This window comes from Peromyscus eremicus, unplaced genomic scaffold, assembly GCF_949786415.1.
Source record: "Peromyscus eremicus unplaced genomic scaffold, PerEre_H2_v1 PerEre#2#unplaced_71, whole genome shotgun sequence".
Lineage (NCBI taxonomy): Eukaryota > Metazoa > Chordata > Mammalia > Rodentia > Cricetidae > Peromyscus > Peromyscus eremicus.
Genome location: NW_026734312.1, coordinates 454,153 through 471,866, shown reverse-complemented (window position 1 = coordinate 471,866; position 17,714 = coordinate 454,153). Strand labels below are relative to the sequence as shown.

Sequence of the window (17,714 nt, the reverse complement as noted above, 5' to 3'; positions counted from 1 at the left end):
AATCCATTATGTAGCTCAGGCTAGCCTTGAACTTGTGATCTTCCTGCTTCAGCCTCACCAGAACTCCAAATTAATAAATAGTAAAATATTACCAAAATGTGCATCATATCAGTGTCTCTTGGTGTAATTTACCAAAAAATGTACATAAACCATATTCTTGTGGCATGCATGCTTAAATGAAGTTAAAACTGCTTAATTTTGTATATGGAAAATGAAAGCTTACTTTCCAGATCTATCAACACACATGATTCTGAAAGCAAAAACCTGGAGAGGAGGGTGAAGTAGTGTTCAGAGGAAGCCTCATTGCCCAGCAGTCTTCCTTGCTACTGTTTGTATGAGTTAGTAGAACTCAAGGAAACTCTGCTGAAGGAATCAATCTATAAGGAAGCATTCTGTTCTCTGAATTCTTGGGCATGACTAGTCATATAGAGAATCAGCTCTCTATTCTGTTTAATGTACATTTCCACAAGCCTCCTCTGCAGGACACTCAACCAATTATACAAAATATTCAATGGGGTTTTTCTTACAAAAATAAGGACTAACATTGTCTCCTTCTGGTGTTTTAATGCCCGCACAATTATCTGCTCAATGTATACCAATGGTGAGTGCTGATAGCCTGGGTTCTAGGAAGACCATGCGTCCAAACTCTTGGTCATAAGCGTGACACTTTCTCAAATTCTAAATTTGCAGACCTTTCTTTTTTTTTTAAAGCAGAGTCAGAGACATACTTCATTATTCACATTATGTAGCTAGAGTTGAGCATACCATGGGAGCAGCAACATCCCACAGCACAGGGCTACTCAGAAAAAAAAGATAAATATATTCCTTACATTCTAAGCTTTTGCTGAACCTCACAGCCATAGTTAATAATAAACCTTGAGGTCACTTAAGACTGCTATCCTACTGTGTACTCAGCCTGTTTACTTAACATGCCTTTAAGAGAACAATATAACAACCAACCCTACTTGCCTTATGATTCCCATGTAATCAGCTTTACAACATAAGCTAATGCACAGCTATAATTTCAGTCATGTGTTCTTCCATGGCCCTGACCCATGAGTAATGTCAGAATAATCATTTGCTGAAAACAGCCAATAGGATGAAATTGACCTTATAAAATGAGTATCCACTATAAACACTGGACCCAACATAAAGACAGTGCTTTATAAACAATGATGTTTGTAATATTGTTTGTTTTCTGGGTCAGTGGGGTCAGTTGGAGTCAGTGATTTAATCTCTTATAAAACTGAGTTGAAAATATTTGCCAAGTATCCCTCATTCCTTTTCCATGTGACACTTCCTGTGCTTTTCAGGAAATACAAAGCAAAGCTCTTTGTTAGGGACACACACACAGGTGGACAGAGTCATAAGACAGTCTTCAATAGGCACAGATTCAGACAGACAGGAACGAGGGAAGACACAGGGAAGTAGGCAATTCAAATCTCTGTTAAATTACACCACGGCAGTGCCTTGGTAACGTCCTTTCCTTAACGAGATATGCACGCAGTATTGGTGACTCTGAATTTATAATTAATGCATTCAAACTGACCATAAGTATGTTACGTTTTCTATGGTGATGTTCACCTCAGATAGGGCACCATGAACAAAGCAAACAGTCCACCCAAATCTAGCTCAGTGAGTCAGTGAGACCACGTCTCCCCCTCACTAACACCTCCCTCTTTCATCTCCAACTCTCCAAACTGAGAATTCAAGTGACTTTCTGAAAGTTCCATCATGGGTCATACAGATAAGACTTAAGCAAGGACTTCTGATTGCCAGGCTCATGGTTTTGTTCATTATGCTACTGAAAAAAAAGAGGGGGGGGGTTACATTGAAATGGAATTTTGACGAACAGGAAGAAGAGAATGAAACTTCTGAAACTCCAACACACTCTTCCCCTTCAGGTAAAATTTAGGAAATCTAATTATAGTAATTGTCACTGAAGGTAACTTTGGAAACTTCCATAGTATGTCTGAGAGCACGTAAACTAGATCATCAACTCAGAAAACAATTTGCCTGGGCCTTGTGAAGTTCAATATGAATATGCTTTAGGCTATAACACAGAGGTAATCATTTCAACGTGTCCAGTATATTTAATGAAGTATCTTTTTAAATCAAAGTCATATCTAGTTTCATGAGACCTGAGCTTTCTTAATTTGGAGTATTCTCTTTGAGAAAAAGAATACATAGCCGGACAGGGGTGGCACACACCTTTAACCTCAGCCCTCGGGAGGCAGAGTCAGGCAGATTTCTGTGAGTTTGAGGCCAGCCTGGGCTACAGAGCGAGATCCAGGACAAGCACCAAAACTACACAGTGAAACCTTGTCTCGGAAAAAAAAAGAAAAAAAAAGAGAAAGAATACATTACAAACATAAGTAAATGCCAGCTTTGAGCAAAAGAAAGAATTGTAAGAAGTTTCTGACTCAAGTTAGCTAAAATGTGTTGTGTAGAACCTCACTAAAACCTTCCCAGAGGGGCTGGAGAGAGGGCTTGGTAGTGAAGAGTACTAGCTGCTCTTCTGGAGGACCTGGGTTCCATTTCCAGCCCTCAAATGACAGCTCATAACTGTCTATAACTCCAGTTCCAGAAGATACAATACCCTATTCTGGCCTCTGTGGACACTAGGCATAGATGTGGCACACAGATATACATGTAGGCAAAACACTCATACATGGAAAATATTTTTTTTACTTAAAAAAAATAAGTTCCTAGAGCTGGGGAATAACGCTGACACCATTCACTGCACAGATCCAACGTGTCAGAGGTTAGCAACACTGTTGTTTCATTTCGGTTTCTCACTCTAGGCCACCTCAGCAAACTTTGTGGGTCAGAGAAGGTCTAGTAGAGATGATATAGATGACAAGTCTTCCTATGTTGTAGGGGGACCAATTCATGGCTGTTTACTCACTAGAGTAAAAAAATGAGTAAGAGCATGGGCTGGAACAAGATTGGTAAGTAACTTGGTGTATATTATGAAAGCTCTCTAAGCTTTAGTTCCTTCTAACCTTGGGGAGGGCAAGGGCTATTGTGATGATGGAGTTAATACAAGAAGTGTTCTTGGCATATGAGAGTCATTCTTCTTTTTTTTTTTTTTCTCGAGACAGGGTTTCTCTGTGTAGCTTTGCGCCTTTTCTGGAACTCGCTTTGGAGACCAGGCTGGCCTTGAACTCACAGAGATCCGCCTGGCTCTGCCTCCCGAGTGCTGGGATTAAAGGCATGCGACACCACCGCCCGGCGAGAGTCATTCTATAACACTCTACCCATCGTTATGCCTAACATGGTATGATATTCACATTAGACGTGTCATTTTTACTACTATCTGGAAGGTGATGAACCTAAGACAGAGTGTGAATCCAAACACTGAAGACAAATCAGACTAGAAGATGATACGGTTTGATACAGTAAAAGATACAGGGAGTGGTTTGATCTCAGCACGAGGCATGCAGGTGAGGATCAACTTTCACTGTACAGTTGATTAACCATTGCTAATTTTCCATTTCACCCACTGGGTTTCCTTTTCCTTGGGATACCGAACAATGGTCCTCTGCTTACAATTTCATAACTAAGTGAATTTCGAATTACTCTGACTTAAATAGAGGAAGGCAGTCTCCCTGAGACACAGACTGGAGCTCTTAAAATCTAGCAGAATAAAGAGGAGGAAGAAAGAAGGTAAGACAGAAAAATGACCTGAAGAGAAAATGAGCTGGCTGGTTGTAAGGAGTCTTATTCTGTTCCTCCAGCCAGCTCCCCAAAAATGACACAGAGACTATTAATTATGACAGCTCATCCTTAGCTTGTTCCACCAGCTCTTAGAATCTTAGAACTTCAATTAACCGTCTTTTCTTAATCTAAATTTTACCATGTGGCTTTCTACCTTTCCTTCATTCTGTATGTCTGACTCTCCACATGTCTGTTGCCATCTCCTCTGTACCTTGATTATCTCCTCCTACTTCCTCTCTCTACCCAGAAGTCCCACCTATACCTCCTGCCTAGCTCTTGGCCACTCAGCTCTTTATTAAACCGATTACAGCAATGTGTCTTCAGTACACATATCCCACAACAGCGAGTTCCTGGTTTCGCTTTTTTATTTTGGAGCGGAGGAGAGGGAGGGGGATATCTAATATACATTTATGCTTTACGATAAAAGCTAAGCTGGGTGGCGGTGGCGCACGCCTTTAATCCCAGCACTCAGGAGGCAGAGCCAGGAAGATCTCTTTGAGTTCGAGGCCAGCCTGGTCTACAGAGCGAGATCCAGGACAGGCTCCAAAGCTACACAGAGAAACCTTGTCTTGAAAAACAAACAAACAAACAAAGATAAAAGCTGTATCTACTTAATGTGGAAGGCTACAAGTTTCTATTTTTTCCTTTCTCAAGGTTCTAGAAGTGCCCAAAAGTATTTTTACTGGAGATATTTTCAAGTTTATCTAGAGAAGAATTTTACAATTCTTTCAGGCCATTTGTCCTCCCAGCAGCTTCTGACATTCTCATCTGGCAAATGAGAATGTCATTTGTAACTTTCCTCAAAATTATCTCTTTCTTGAGGCTGCCACTCCACTTGATACACACATATCTATGTGTGTGCTTGCTGGTTTATACTGTAATGATCTCTCTCTCTCTCTCTCTCTCTCTCTCTCTCTCTGTGTGTGTGTGTGTGTGTGTGTGTGTGTGTGTGTGTGTGTGTGATTCATCATCCTTAGATCATGACCTCTTTGATGGACAGGACTAGGTTTTCTTTTCCACCACAAGACACCGTATAGTCCAATAGTTTAGTGCATAGAGCCAGAGTTTCTGGGTTTAAATTTGACACTTGTATTAAGTTAGCCATCCTGTTCCTGTTATCTGTAAAATGGGTATAACAGCAGTGGCAACTTTAATTCATCTTATCTTGACCTCTTATTGTTTAACTAGATAAAAGCATTATCATACGTTTCGCTGAGTTATGAAAAATTTAATTTTTGTGTAAACTTAAAATACAGCTGGATATATGAAAAGGTCAGTGTTTTCAGGTCAAACAAATTCAAGTAAAAGAAGAGAAAGACTTAAAGATTCTGGTAGGTAATGTTTCAGTCTCTTCTTTTTAAGCAATGGTGTGTTTTGATATCTGATATCACACAACGGTGACTTCAGCAGGTACTAGGTCTTGAGTCTGAATTCCCCTGCTCAGAACTCCTCTCCACACCCAAGACTCTGGACACTTGTCTTCTGCATCTGTCAATCCAGCCCCTCAGTGTTCCTCAGTTACACCCCCCCCACTCCCCCCCACTCCCCCCCCCCCCCGGCAGCTTTATAAAAAGGAACGCTTAGATGACCCCAACGGGGGAGCTCCCTAGCTATTTCTGAGACAACTCAGAAAGTCTTGTGCCTTAGCCCCGCCCACGTCGGTTCCTGCCACCACCCAAACCCTGCCCCTTGACGGGCGTGCAAGCTCCGGAACACAATCACGCATGCTCAGCCTCAGACCCCACCTAGCGTGACGACGTAAGAGCGCGCATGCGGTGACGTAGCCCAGTTGCATCGTGCTTTAACCTAGGGGTTCGCTCAGGTAGCACCTGCACCGTACCGCATAGATCTGTACTGTGTTTCTTGAGCGTTGAACCTTCCCGGCTTTCGGGAGCAGGACGCTGAGGAGAGGTCCTGAAGGGACGGCCTGGGGCTCAGAAGGAAGAGCGACACGAGCACCTGACGGCAGGACTGCGCGAGTGAAGAAGGCTGCCCCAGCACACTGCGAGCCACGACCCGGCCGGCCACGCCATGCTTGGGGCCCGGCGCTTGCTGGGCGCGCTGCGTCTCTGCTCTTCCGTTTCCTGCCCCAGGCCCCGCGCATCTGCCAAACTGCGCGTGCGGGACGCCCTCGGGGTCCAGGACGCGAGTGGGGAGTGTGTAACGGTGCAGGTGGGTGTGTGCAAAGCTGCTGGAGCTTGCTTGGCCCGCCACGACTAGCTTTCCTCCGCGCGGGCCTCTCGGACCACCGTGGGCAGAGCAAAGTTGGAAATGAAGGCGTCGCAAGTGTCCACACTTCTCGGCGACCGTACTGTTACTTTTTGCAAATCGTTCTGTCGATTAGGAGTGCGGCAGCAGAGTTTTTCATGACACCGAGCCGTTACCTGTAAACTTGTCAATCATGCAGGAAAGTTTAAGCGAACACGCCCCCTTTTTCTACCTTTATCTCTTAATAGCGTGGAATGTCTTGCCCTAGTTCTTTGAGGGCAGAAATCCTGTCTTCTCGTTTTCCTGTTCACCTGGCTGGCAGGAAATAGTAGTTCCTGGTGTGTCAACCATCTGACATTGCATCACGATGTTGTCACCTACCAAGTTCATAGTTGACCCATCGATACCACCCACCCCCAATTAAAAAGGTCTCAAAGTTTACCGTTTTGTCTTGGGCTGCACTCATACCCATCCTGAGTTACAGCTTCATGTGGTCCTTGAACACATCGCGACGCCATGTCTTTTCGGCTTTTAGCTACCTTGACTCTTAATCTGAGGCCTTTATGTAATTAATAAGCTAAGAAAGAGTGGAATGTTGTAGTTTGACAAACTCGGGGCTGCAGTTGCCTTGACTTAAGCCGCCTGCCCTAAGTATCTTGTTAGTTATGGGAAAATGGCGATAATAGTAGTTTCTATTTCCGAGAGCTCTGAAAATTAAACGTGATAGTGGGTACCCGCGATTTAGAACAGAGACCTCCCGGTCAGTGTTAGCTGCTATTATTTCTCTTAATAGCATTCGCAGCAGCTTTGACTAGCTCCTTAAAGGGACAGAATAAGCCTCGTGGTTGGCTCTTTCTTCTTGAATTGCTGAAACACACTGAGTGGTCTCTCCTATATTCTTGATGTTTAGCCGTATGATCGAGCTGCTCTTCCTTGCACTTATTTCGGTTTCATACTTGTTCCATGATCTGAATCAAAGTTATCAAAGCTGTTTACTATACTCATTGATTAATGTGACATGCATTAATGATGTCTTTTGTCTGATGATCAAAAGAACATTCAAAAACGAACTGAACCTACTACTCAAGTAACAGGCTTTTCTTTCACTTCCGTGCTTAGCAGTGAAACTGCTGGCCACCGAGCACCTGAAAATAGGGTCCAAGTGCACGGAGATGTGTAGTATGTGTAAAATACACAGTAACTTTGAAGAGTAAAGAAACATCAAAATCTGAACATACTTTTATATTCATTACATGTGAATAGTATTTGGAGCATAATTGGTTGAACATGTTACTCATTACCTAAATTTCCTTTTAATGTGGAACATATCTTTTTAGAGGTTTATTTTGTATTTATGTATATGTGTCTGCATGAGTTTATGCCATGTACATAGGAGTGCCTGTGGAGAGCCATAGAGGTGTCAGAATTCCCCGGAGCTGGAGTTACAAGCAGCTGTGAGCTTCCTCAGATGGTACTAGGAACCAAATTTGAGTCCTCTGCAAGAGCAGGAAGTGTTCTTTACCTTGGAGCCATCTCTCTGACCCTAATTTTTTTTTAATTAGGTAATTCACATTATATTTTTGTTAGCCCTAGTTTACAGCAGTGCACTGATTATTAGTGGTGGAGATAAAAAGCTGTCAGAGAACAGCGAGGGAGTGCATGAACTGTGTGGAGGTCAAGATGTCACCTGCATATTGGCTGTCTTGGAGGATGGCATCCCCAGGTACAATAACTGATGGGGTAGAAATAGCAGCAGGATATGTTCCCAGGCAGAAGATGAGGAGAAAATAGCACTTCAGAAAAGCCTGTTGATAAGTATGTGAACTTCAGAATAATAACCATATTTGAATTCCAAGTGTACTACCTGATAATTATGACCAGGGTTATCTTTTAAATTTTTTCCTAAGTGTCTATTCCCTTCACAAGTAATAATAATGACTTTATTTAGCTCTTGTAAGGATTCAATAGCATAATATTTACAAAGAATTTAGGACAGAAGCACATTAAAAGTGCTTGCTGTTGCCGGGCGGTGGTGGCGCACGCCTTTAATCCCAGCACTCGGGAGGCAGAGCCAGGAGGATCTCTGTGAGTTCAAGGCCAGCCTGGGCTACCAAGTGAGTTCCAGGAGAGGCGCAAAGCTACACAGAGAAACCCTGTCTCAAAAAACCAAAAAAAAAAAAAAAAAAAAAAAGTGCTTGCTGTTAACTCTCCAGTAAGTAAAAATAAGAGAGTGGAGATTTGGAAATTACTATTAACCAGGAATAAACAAATGTGGGTGTCTTTGGAGATATGGTGAGATGAATTGCTTTGTACATGAAACTGAAGTGGTTACACACCATGCTGTATAGCTTTGGCCAAAGACTTTCTAGTTACATAGACTTGGGTTCAGATTTGGATACTAGTTCATCAGCAGTGTGACTTTCAGTAAGTTATTTAACATCCTGGAGCCACCGTTTACTTGTGTGTAAAGGAGGTATGATAAGAAATGACACAATATATGAAAAAGGTAAACTTTCTTTAAAACATAATACATGTTCAATAGGTAGTGGATATCCTTTCACTTAAAACATGTGCATTGGAGAGATGGCTCAGCACTTTCGAGCACTTGCCACCCTTCTAAAGAACCAGAGGCTTTTCCCAGAACAGCTGAGTTCATTGGCAGAACCTGATTCGGGGTCTCACAACCACCTGTAAGTCTAGCTCCAGGGAATGCAACTCAGAGATCAAATGTATCTTTGAGTGCCTTTGAAAACAGTGTTCTCTGGTAACACCTATGCTGGCTATATTCAAGTTGGGTATGTAGCTGTTATTAATGTTAGGAGGTCTACTTGAAGACTTCTCATTTGTACTTGCATGTACCTGTACTTTAGTTCAAGACTGTCTTTGAAACTTATGTGTGGTTGTATGTTCATGACTTTTCTTTTTATCATGTATTTTTACTTGTTCAGTGTTAGTTTCTGTTCCTGCTGCAGAGAAGATAATACCCAGTCTTTGCCGCAGGAAAAAAAATCACATTTGGAAACTATTTCCAAAATTTTTATTTATTGGTTAACATACAAAGAAATGGGTCTCTGGAGCTGGTGAGATGGCTCAGTGGTTAAGAGTACTTACTGCTCTTCAAGAGGACAGGAGTTCGATTCCCGGTAGCCACATCAGGCTGCTCCTAACTGTGTGTAACTCCAGTTCTAGGAGATCCAACACCTTCTCCTGGCATCCCTATACACATGGCATATTCAGATGCACACACATCATTTTTAGCCTAATAAAGCCCCACAAAAATTAAAAAAGAGAAATAGATTTCTTTGTGACATTTTCATGTATTTATTCATTACACTTTTGTTTTTTTACACAGACTAGCTATGTAATCGAAGTTGGCCTCAAACTTGGGATCCTCCTGTCTTAGCTTCCCAAGTGCTGGGATCACAGGTATATACTATTATGTTTAGCTTCATGAGACTGTTTTTTTAAATAACTTTTTTTTGTATAATACTTTGTAAATAGAACAAAATCTCATATGATGTTTCTAGTCTAATGATCTCTCTGGGAATTGGACACAAGGAAAAAGGCACCAGCTTGTAATCTTTTTCTTTTTTCTTTTTTTTTTTTGTGATTGAGGAGCAAGGAATAGCTTTGAGAAGTCAATATTAAGGACATTGTTTATGCTAATTAGGCTCGTCAACTTAATGAAATGCTTAGCATCCATTTAAAATGAGCTGAAACAAAGGTGGACCACTAAATATGCATCTCACTGTGATAAGAGTCATTTAAAACTGTATACACATCCAGATAAGCCCAAGGCAGTTCATTTTATGCATTTGACATGTTGAGGCAATATTGTGAACATTTTTTCATTCATTTAATCTTTTTTGAATGTGTAATAAAAATGTAAAAGTGTTCGATTTTTAAGCTCACATTTAAAAATGCTTCTTTCCAGGGATGGATCCATTCAGTATGATCCCAGAAGGAAGTTCTGTTCCTGCATGTCAGTGATGGATCCTCTTTGGAAAGCCTTCAGGTTGTTGCTGATTCGAACTTTGACAGTAGGCGAGTTTTTTTGTTTTTGTTTTTTTCCTGTTTTTTTAATTTTTTGTTTGTTTGTTTTTAAAAGTTCTTCAAATTTTTTTCCTTTTCTAGTGGAATTTTTTTCTAATAGAGTGTTTTCTTTACCACCTGAATGATCTTTCTAAGCAAATCTGTGAAAAATAGCGTTGAAGAAAAAGCCAAATAAACTTGGAATCCAGAGCCTTCAAGCTCTGATATCTTTACATGCTGATATCTTCTGCCCATGGTTTGCTCCAGTCTTTTTAAAACTACTTACACCTCCCTAACCTGTTGTCTTCTAGACCTTGCACATGTGGGTCCCACTGCCAAGTGAGATTCTGTCTGGTATCTAGTTCCAGTTTAAACATCATCTGATGTCTGTGTCCCATGACTATGGCAAGTACTTCCCTGATCCCATAGTTCCATGTGCCCATCTGTCGTAGAATGGATGCTGCTGTTTGGAAATTAACTTTCTTCTTATTACACTCCTTTGACTCTTAGTTCTTTGAAGTTAGGAATGATGTACTCAATTCTCTGTCCCTAGCTTTTGTCATAATGCTGGAACATAACCAATTACTATTGAATATGTGGAAGGAACTTTTATGGTCTCGTTCATCAGATGTTAAAACTAATACCATTTTGTGTTAAGGTATAACCTCTCTGGAGCAGAACATTACTCTGCTAGAGTAAAAGCACTTGGCTCTTCTAAGGACTGTTAAGAATAATGCTGTCTACATATTGCAAAGACTCATGGGTCTCACCTAGGCAGAAAAACAAAATCTGTTTGTCTTACTTACATTTCTATTGCTGTGTTAAGCCACCTTGACCAAAGCAACTTGCGAAGAAAAAGTTTATTACGGGCTGACAGTTTCAGGTTAGAGTCCATGACCATCATGGCGGGGATCAGGGCAGTAGGCAGCCAGGCATGGTGCTGGAGCAGTAGCTGAGAGCTTCATCTTGCTTCAAAGCATGAAGGGGAGAGAGAGTGCGCTAACTGGGAATGACCTAGGCTTTTGCTCAAGCCAAGCCTGTCCCAGTGACACACCTCCTAACAATGCCCTACCTCCTAATCCTCAAACAGTTCCACCAGCTGAGGACCAAGCATTCAAACATAGGAGGCTCTGGGGGCCATTCTTAAACCATCTTTACACTCTTCTACTGTAACAACCCTGTAAAAGAAGTTTGTGTTCCTCTGATGATACCTGTGAGGATAGCAATTGCAGGGGTCTTGTTTCGCCTGAGTTCTGGAGATGCCTACCTACCTCTTTGAGATATTTGCAAGAGCCCTTACAGGAAAACTCAAGACCATCTCAAAATAGCCTATAGTCACCAGCCAAAGTATACCAGTTTCTTTTCTCCACTGGGTATAGTAGTGAACAGTTTTACATGTATACATTTACATATGACTAAATGTCAAAAGGAAATACCATATATTAAATGTAGCAGGCAAATAAAACTGGATGGGGGAATCTCCTGACACATTTATTTAATATATTACTCTATTATAATACAACTTTTAAATACACATTATTAAGGAAGGTAGTTACTAATTGTTTTTAAGGGAATTTTTAAAATTTGTATGTGTTTCTGCTCATGAGCACACATGTGCATGTAGAGGTGAGAAGACAACCTTCAGGTCTCAGTCCTGTGTTCCTCTACACCTTGTTGGAGACAGAGTGCTATCGCTCCTGCCTTAGGCAGACAGGCTGGCTCAAGAGCTTCTGGGTCCTTCTCTACATCCCATCTCCCCTTAGGAGTGTGCTGAGACTATAGACCCTTGCACTATTGTGTGTGGCTTTTATGTGGGTTCTGGGTTATATGATAACTCAGGTTATCAGCCTTGTGTGAATTTACCCACTCAGACATCTCTCCAGTGCCCCCACCCCCTTTTTAATCAAGACAGGGTTTTGCCCTGACTGTCCTAGAACTCACGCTGTAGACCTGGCTAGCCTCGAACTCAGGGATCTGCCTGCCTTTGCCTCCCGAGTGCTGGGATTTAAGGTGTGCACCACCACCACTTGCTCAGTTTTTCTTTTTTTTTAAATATATTATGATTATAAAATATTAGAATTAGCAAAGATATGCAATCATTTAGCCTAGCTTCCTTCTTAATAAGTGATTCTTAAAACAAATGGGTACATGTTTCTTTCTGTGGCAAATTAATTTGTGGGTAAACTTGAACTAGAACGTAAGTTCATTAACCAGAAGGTACTGTCTCTATACTCGTGCCATCAACCAACTAATTAAAAAATAAAAAAAATTCAAGCCAGGCATATTGGCACATATGTCTAATCCCAGCCCTTGGGCAGCTGAGGAGGAAAGTTTTGAGTTTGAAGCCAGCCTGGGCTACAGAGTGAGTTCCAGCTTGGGCTGTGTCTGGGACCTCCTCTTAAAAACAACCACAAAAAAAAAGCCTACATGTGGAAAGTAGTACCAAGACTTCTCATGTCCCTCCCTTGCCCACTGCTCGAATCTTCTGATACCTCTGGGTGTCACAAAGCAGGGTGGCATTGGTGTAGTGCCATCAGCCAGGCTATAGGCCCTAGCCCCAGACTTTACACACAGCCTGCCATCTTAAAGTAACTGGGCCAGTATGTTTGGTAAGAAGACACGATAAGCCTGATGGCACATGCCTTTAATCCCAGCACTTGGGAGGCAGAGGCAGGTAGATCTCTGTGAGTTCCATGCCCGCGTGGTCTACATAGTGAGTTCTAGGTCTGTCTCCTCCCTTACCCTCCAAAAATAATAATAGTTACATAATTTCTTAGTTCTAAATACTTAAGCAAATTGTTAACTCCGCTTGTTCCCATTTGAACACGGAATTCATTTTTAGAGTTCTGGTACAAGAGAGCGTCTGAATACTTTTGACATTATATACTTCACCAAGATTTTAATTGAAATGAAGGCTATATATAGTCTCTTTTCTGATACTAGTTTTTTTGTTACTATAGAGAATTGGCTTTTGGGAGTTCCGTGCAAGTCCAAGGACAGCTGGTCAAAAGTCAATCCAAAAGGCAAAATGTGGAACTGAAGGCAGAAAAAATTGAGGTGATTGGAAATTGTGAAGCCAAGGTATGTTTGCTGATAATTTGGGGGACTGTTTAGGTTTAATCTAAACCATTAGTGGTCTATTTAAGTCTTTTGAGAAGATGGCACTTAGAATAGTTTCATTTGTGACTTCCCTGATCACTGAAACAGATCACTGAGCCTAGTGAGAAGTAGTATTATAATGACTGCTTCATCTCCTGAGAGCCAAGTATTAGTCTGTGCATCTCTGTGGTACCTGTCACATCTGAAGTTTATATTCTAGCCATGTGGCTTCTTGCTTTTGCTATAATTTTAAATATCTAATGAGCAAAATGATTGTCCCTTGGCTTCTGTTGTTTTTATACTTTTGGTTTAGTGTTACTTATTTTAAACTCTTATTGTTCCTAATCCCAAATCTAAGACTTCCAGCATGTAAATGGATGGTATCCCCCACCCTGTGCCCTAGTGGTGCTGAGAATTAAACCCCAAACCCTGCTTTGGGTAATCGGTTCATCCCTAGCCCCGACTGAGTGTTACTTAAGTTTTCAGACATGAGAGCATTCTGAATCTCTACTAATGGGGCCACAGTTTACCTTTAGTAAGTATGATGTTTGTTTCTATACAACACAAAAAGAAATATTTGCCTAAGACCTAAAGAACAGAGGAGACTAGAAGCAGTCTACCAGTGCTGTTCTTTGTAAACTTCGCTGTTATCTTTTCAATGGAAACTTCAGGTTTTGTTTGAAAAGATGGATGTCTTCTTAATTTTGTAGCATGAGTGTGGCCAGGTTGGAGATGTCTCAAGTTAGAGCGTTAATTTCCTTTAATTTTTTCCAAATCTTCAGTGTTGTACTAAATGAAAGAAAGCTGTGGTGTCTCCCTCATGCTATTAGATACCAGCAAAAGCTGATAAACAATAAGCAACCCTAATCGATTATGCTTGAGGCTTTAAGACACTGGGGAGAAGTTCAATATCAACTGTGTATGTATGGTGTTAGGAATAGCCTTTTATTTCTGTAATGTGCCAAAGTTAGTGATTTTGAATAGTTACGTGCTAACCTCTCTAGTTGTAAGAAACTGACAGCTAATGGATAGAAACTTGGTAAATAACAGGCGAGCCTCAGTGGCATTAAGTAACTTGGCTACTAAGTAGTAAAGCTGGCTTTAACCCAGCATCTCCCTCACTCCACCCGGCCATTCTGTTTACCTAGTAGGAGTAATTGGGCTACAATCCATTCTATTAAGAAATAAAGAAGATGGCTCAGCAGATAAAGGTGCTTATCTCCAAGCTTGATGACCTGAAGTTTGAGTCCTGGGACCTGCATGGTGGAAGGAGAGAGAACCAACTCCAAGCTGTTCTCTGATCTCTGAACGTGTGGTGTATGTGTGCAGATGTATGCACACGAAAATACATGTAATTTTTTTTTAATAATAAGTAAAGTGTAGATGTAATTCTAAACAGTTTTACTAAATAAATGCAGAGTTAAAAGCCCCAGAGGTCAGAGAGCAGTAGTTAAGAGCTGAGACCAAGACCGCCTTCTTACCCCTCGCTGCCGCTGCCGTCCTTCCCCTAAGAGACCTACTTCCTGTGTGCCTGTCTTTTTATTGACTTTCTGTTCTGCATTCTCATTGGTTGTAAACCCAACCACATGACCTCCTCGTCACTGCCTGTCTATACAGACCTCCAGGTCTCTATGGTTGGTATTGAGATTAAAGCCGTATGTCTCCATACTGGTGGTGTCCTTGAACACACAGAGATCTGCCTGTCATGTGATTGGGATTAAGGGCGAGTGCTACCACTGCCAGACTTCTGCTATGGCTTGCTATGAGCTCTGTCCCCCAGGCACTTTTATTTATTAACATACAAATAAAATCACATTTCAGCACAAATGAAATGTCACCATAGGAAAGCATCTTAGTTTTGTCCCAGAGCTCTGCTGTTTTAAGAAATACTCTGGAAACTGGTTTGTAAAATGGGTTTTGGTGTTTGTTTGGTAGCTCTTTTGGTTTGTTTGTTTGTTTGTTTTTCCCCTTTTGAATTTCCCCCATAGTTTTGGCAGGCGTTCCCTATAAAATATAAGGAGAGGCATCCCCTGGAGTACCTGAGACAGTATCCTCACCTGAGGTGTAGGACTAATGCTCTGGGTTCTATATTGCGGGTTCGCAGTGAAGCCACAGCTGCTATTCATTCCTCCTTTAAGGTAAGGTGCTCTGCTTCCGAGTGTGGTTTTTAATGCAGTTTGAATCATTGTAAGCCTGGAGCATTTGCCTGAAAGATCTTATTTGTTCTAAACACCCTTTATCTTATAAAGAACTAGATGTCACAGACATGCATATCTGTCTTCTCCCTTTTCTCCTTTTCTTGTGTGTGGTTTAATAATGTTATTGGCTGGGCGGTGGTGGCACCCGCCTTTAGTCCCAGCACTCGGGAGGCAGAGCCAGGTGGATCTCTGCAAGTTCGAGGCCAGCCTGGGCTACAGAGTGAGTTCCAGGAAAGGTGCAAAGCTACACAGAGAAACCCTGTCTCGAAAAACCAAAAAAAAAATATTATTGAGGAGTAGCTTGCATACGATACTGTGCATATTGAAAGTGTGTGGTCTGATGAGTTTCGACATGACTGTACCCCTCCCTGAAAGCATCACCACAAGGAAGGTAGGAAATACATCCGTGATCCCGAAAGTTTGTGTGTCTCTAATAGCTGTTATTTCACCTTCATTTTTGAAAATACTTTCTGTGGATATAGAATTACAGTTTGATAGACTTTTACTTTATTTCTTTGTGTATGGGTGTTTTGCATGCATGCATGCATGCATGTAAGTGTACTATGTGCATGCCTGGTGCCTGTGGAAGCCAGAAGAGGGTGTCAGATTACCCTGGAACTGACATCTGTGAGCCACATGTGGGTGCTGGGAATTGAACCTGGGTCCTCTGGAAGAGCAAGCAGTGCTCTTAATCACTGAGCCACGAGGTCTTGTTAAATAAGCAAGGCTTCTCTTGAAGTTACATGTAGCCCGGATAGCCTCAAATTCAAGCTCTTCTTGCCCCAACTCCCCAAGTACTTGGGTTACAGACATGAGTCCAGATTCTCTAAGTTGCCACTGTGTCTTCTCAGTGTTTCCGGTGAGAAGTGATGTTGTCTTTTTCTTGGTTCCTCTGAATAAGACCTTTTTCTTTGGCTTCTCTTTATCTCTGGTTTTGATAAATTCAGTTATGATGTGTTTTGTCATAGTTTTCTTTGTTTCTCTTTTAGGGTTAAGTTCCTTGGATACAGGAGTTTGTCATTTTTATCAATTTGAGCTTTGGTTTTGGTTTTTTTTTTTTTTTTTTTTGGTTTTTCGAGACAGGGTTTTTCTGTGTAGCTTTGCGCCTTTCCTGGAACTCACTTGGTAGCCCAGGCGGTTTTGGTTTTTATTTGCTGTTTTGCCGAGGCTTCCCTGGCATTGGTAATGCTCCTGATTTTAGTCCCCTTACTAGTTAGCCATGTGTCACTGTGCCCTGCTCCTGAAGGTTGTTTGTTTGTTTGTTTCTGAAGTTTTTTTTAGCCATCTTTTCTTTAAATATTTTTTGTTGTCTCTGAGATTATTTCCATATTAGAACACTTAATGATATCACATAGCCCATTGAACCCAGGGCCACAAACATGCTTGGAAAGTGTACTCGTGGGCAAAAGATCCATTCCTAACCCTTGTTTATTTGAGACAGAGTCTCACTAAGTTGCCCAGGCTGGCCTTGAACTTGTGATGCTTCTACCTCAGCCTCCTAAGTAGCTGGAATTACAGGCTTGCACCACCTCACCGAGCTGGGAGTTGTTTTTAATGTCTTTCATGCCTACCTAACTTTTCAAATACAGGCCTAGTTTTAAAACTATATACTTTATGTATGTTTAATGCCTAGTCTGCTTGTCACTTATAGGTTAGTTTTGATTAATTTGTTTTGTTTTGGGTTATGTTTTCTTGCCTCTTTGTATACCTTCTGATTTTCAGTTGATGCCAGATGTTATGAATTTTTACCTTGTGAGTACAAGATATTTAGAAAGATTCTCAAGCTCTGTCCTGGTATACCATTAAGTTGAAAACATTTCAATACTTTTGGTCTTCTGTTTTTAGTAGCGAGTCTTTGTCTGACTGTTCCACCAGCCAGCTTATTATTAATTATGAAAGCTTGGCTGATAGCTTAGGCTTGTTTCTAACTAGCTCTTAAAACTTAAATTAACCCATTTATATTTATCTACATGGTGCCATGTGGCTCACGGCTTTTACTTCTCATCCTGCATGTCTTGCTTCCTCCGCATCTGGCTGGTGACTCTTCCTCCTTCTTCCTAGCGTTCTCTCTGCCCTTAAAGGCCTGCCTAGCTATTTGCTGTTCAGCTTTTTATTAAGCCAATCAGAGTGACAAATCATTACAGTGTACAAAAAGATTATTCCACAACAGTGTTTGCTTATATCTGGAACAGTATTCAGTGTAGTATGGGTTATTTCTAATAGTCTAGTCAAAGCCTTCCTGAATATTCTACCTAGTACCTTGTGAATTATAAGATTTCCCAGTCTGGCTGTGGGAACATCCAACCGGCGTGCAAATACCAGACCCTGTCTTCGCTAATCTCTTTGCATTATTTTTTCCTCAACCTTGGATAGTTTCTTTCATTCATGTACTGATCAGTTCTGCATCACACCTCTGTTCTCACCTTTCTCATATTCTGACTGTAGCCACTTTGGTTT

General features: G+C 41.3%; 1 pseudogene; it reads left to right on the top strand.

The window, feature by feature from the left end:
* Window positions 1-5,495: 5,495 nt before the first annotated feature.
* The window catches only part of LOC131901303 (probable asparagine--tRNA ligase, mitochondrial), a 33,935-nt pseudogene continuing 21,716 nt past the window's right edge, over window positions 5,496-17,714 (top strand).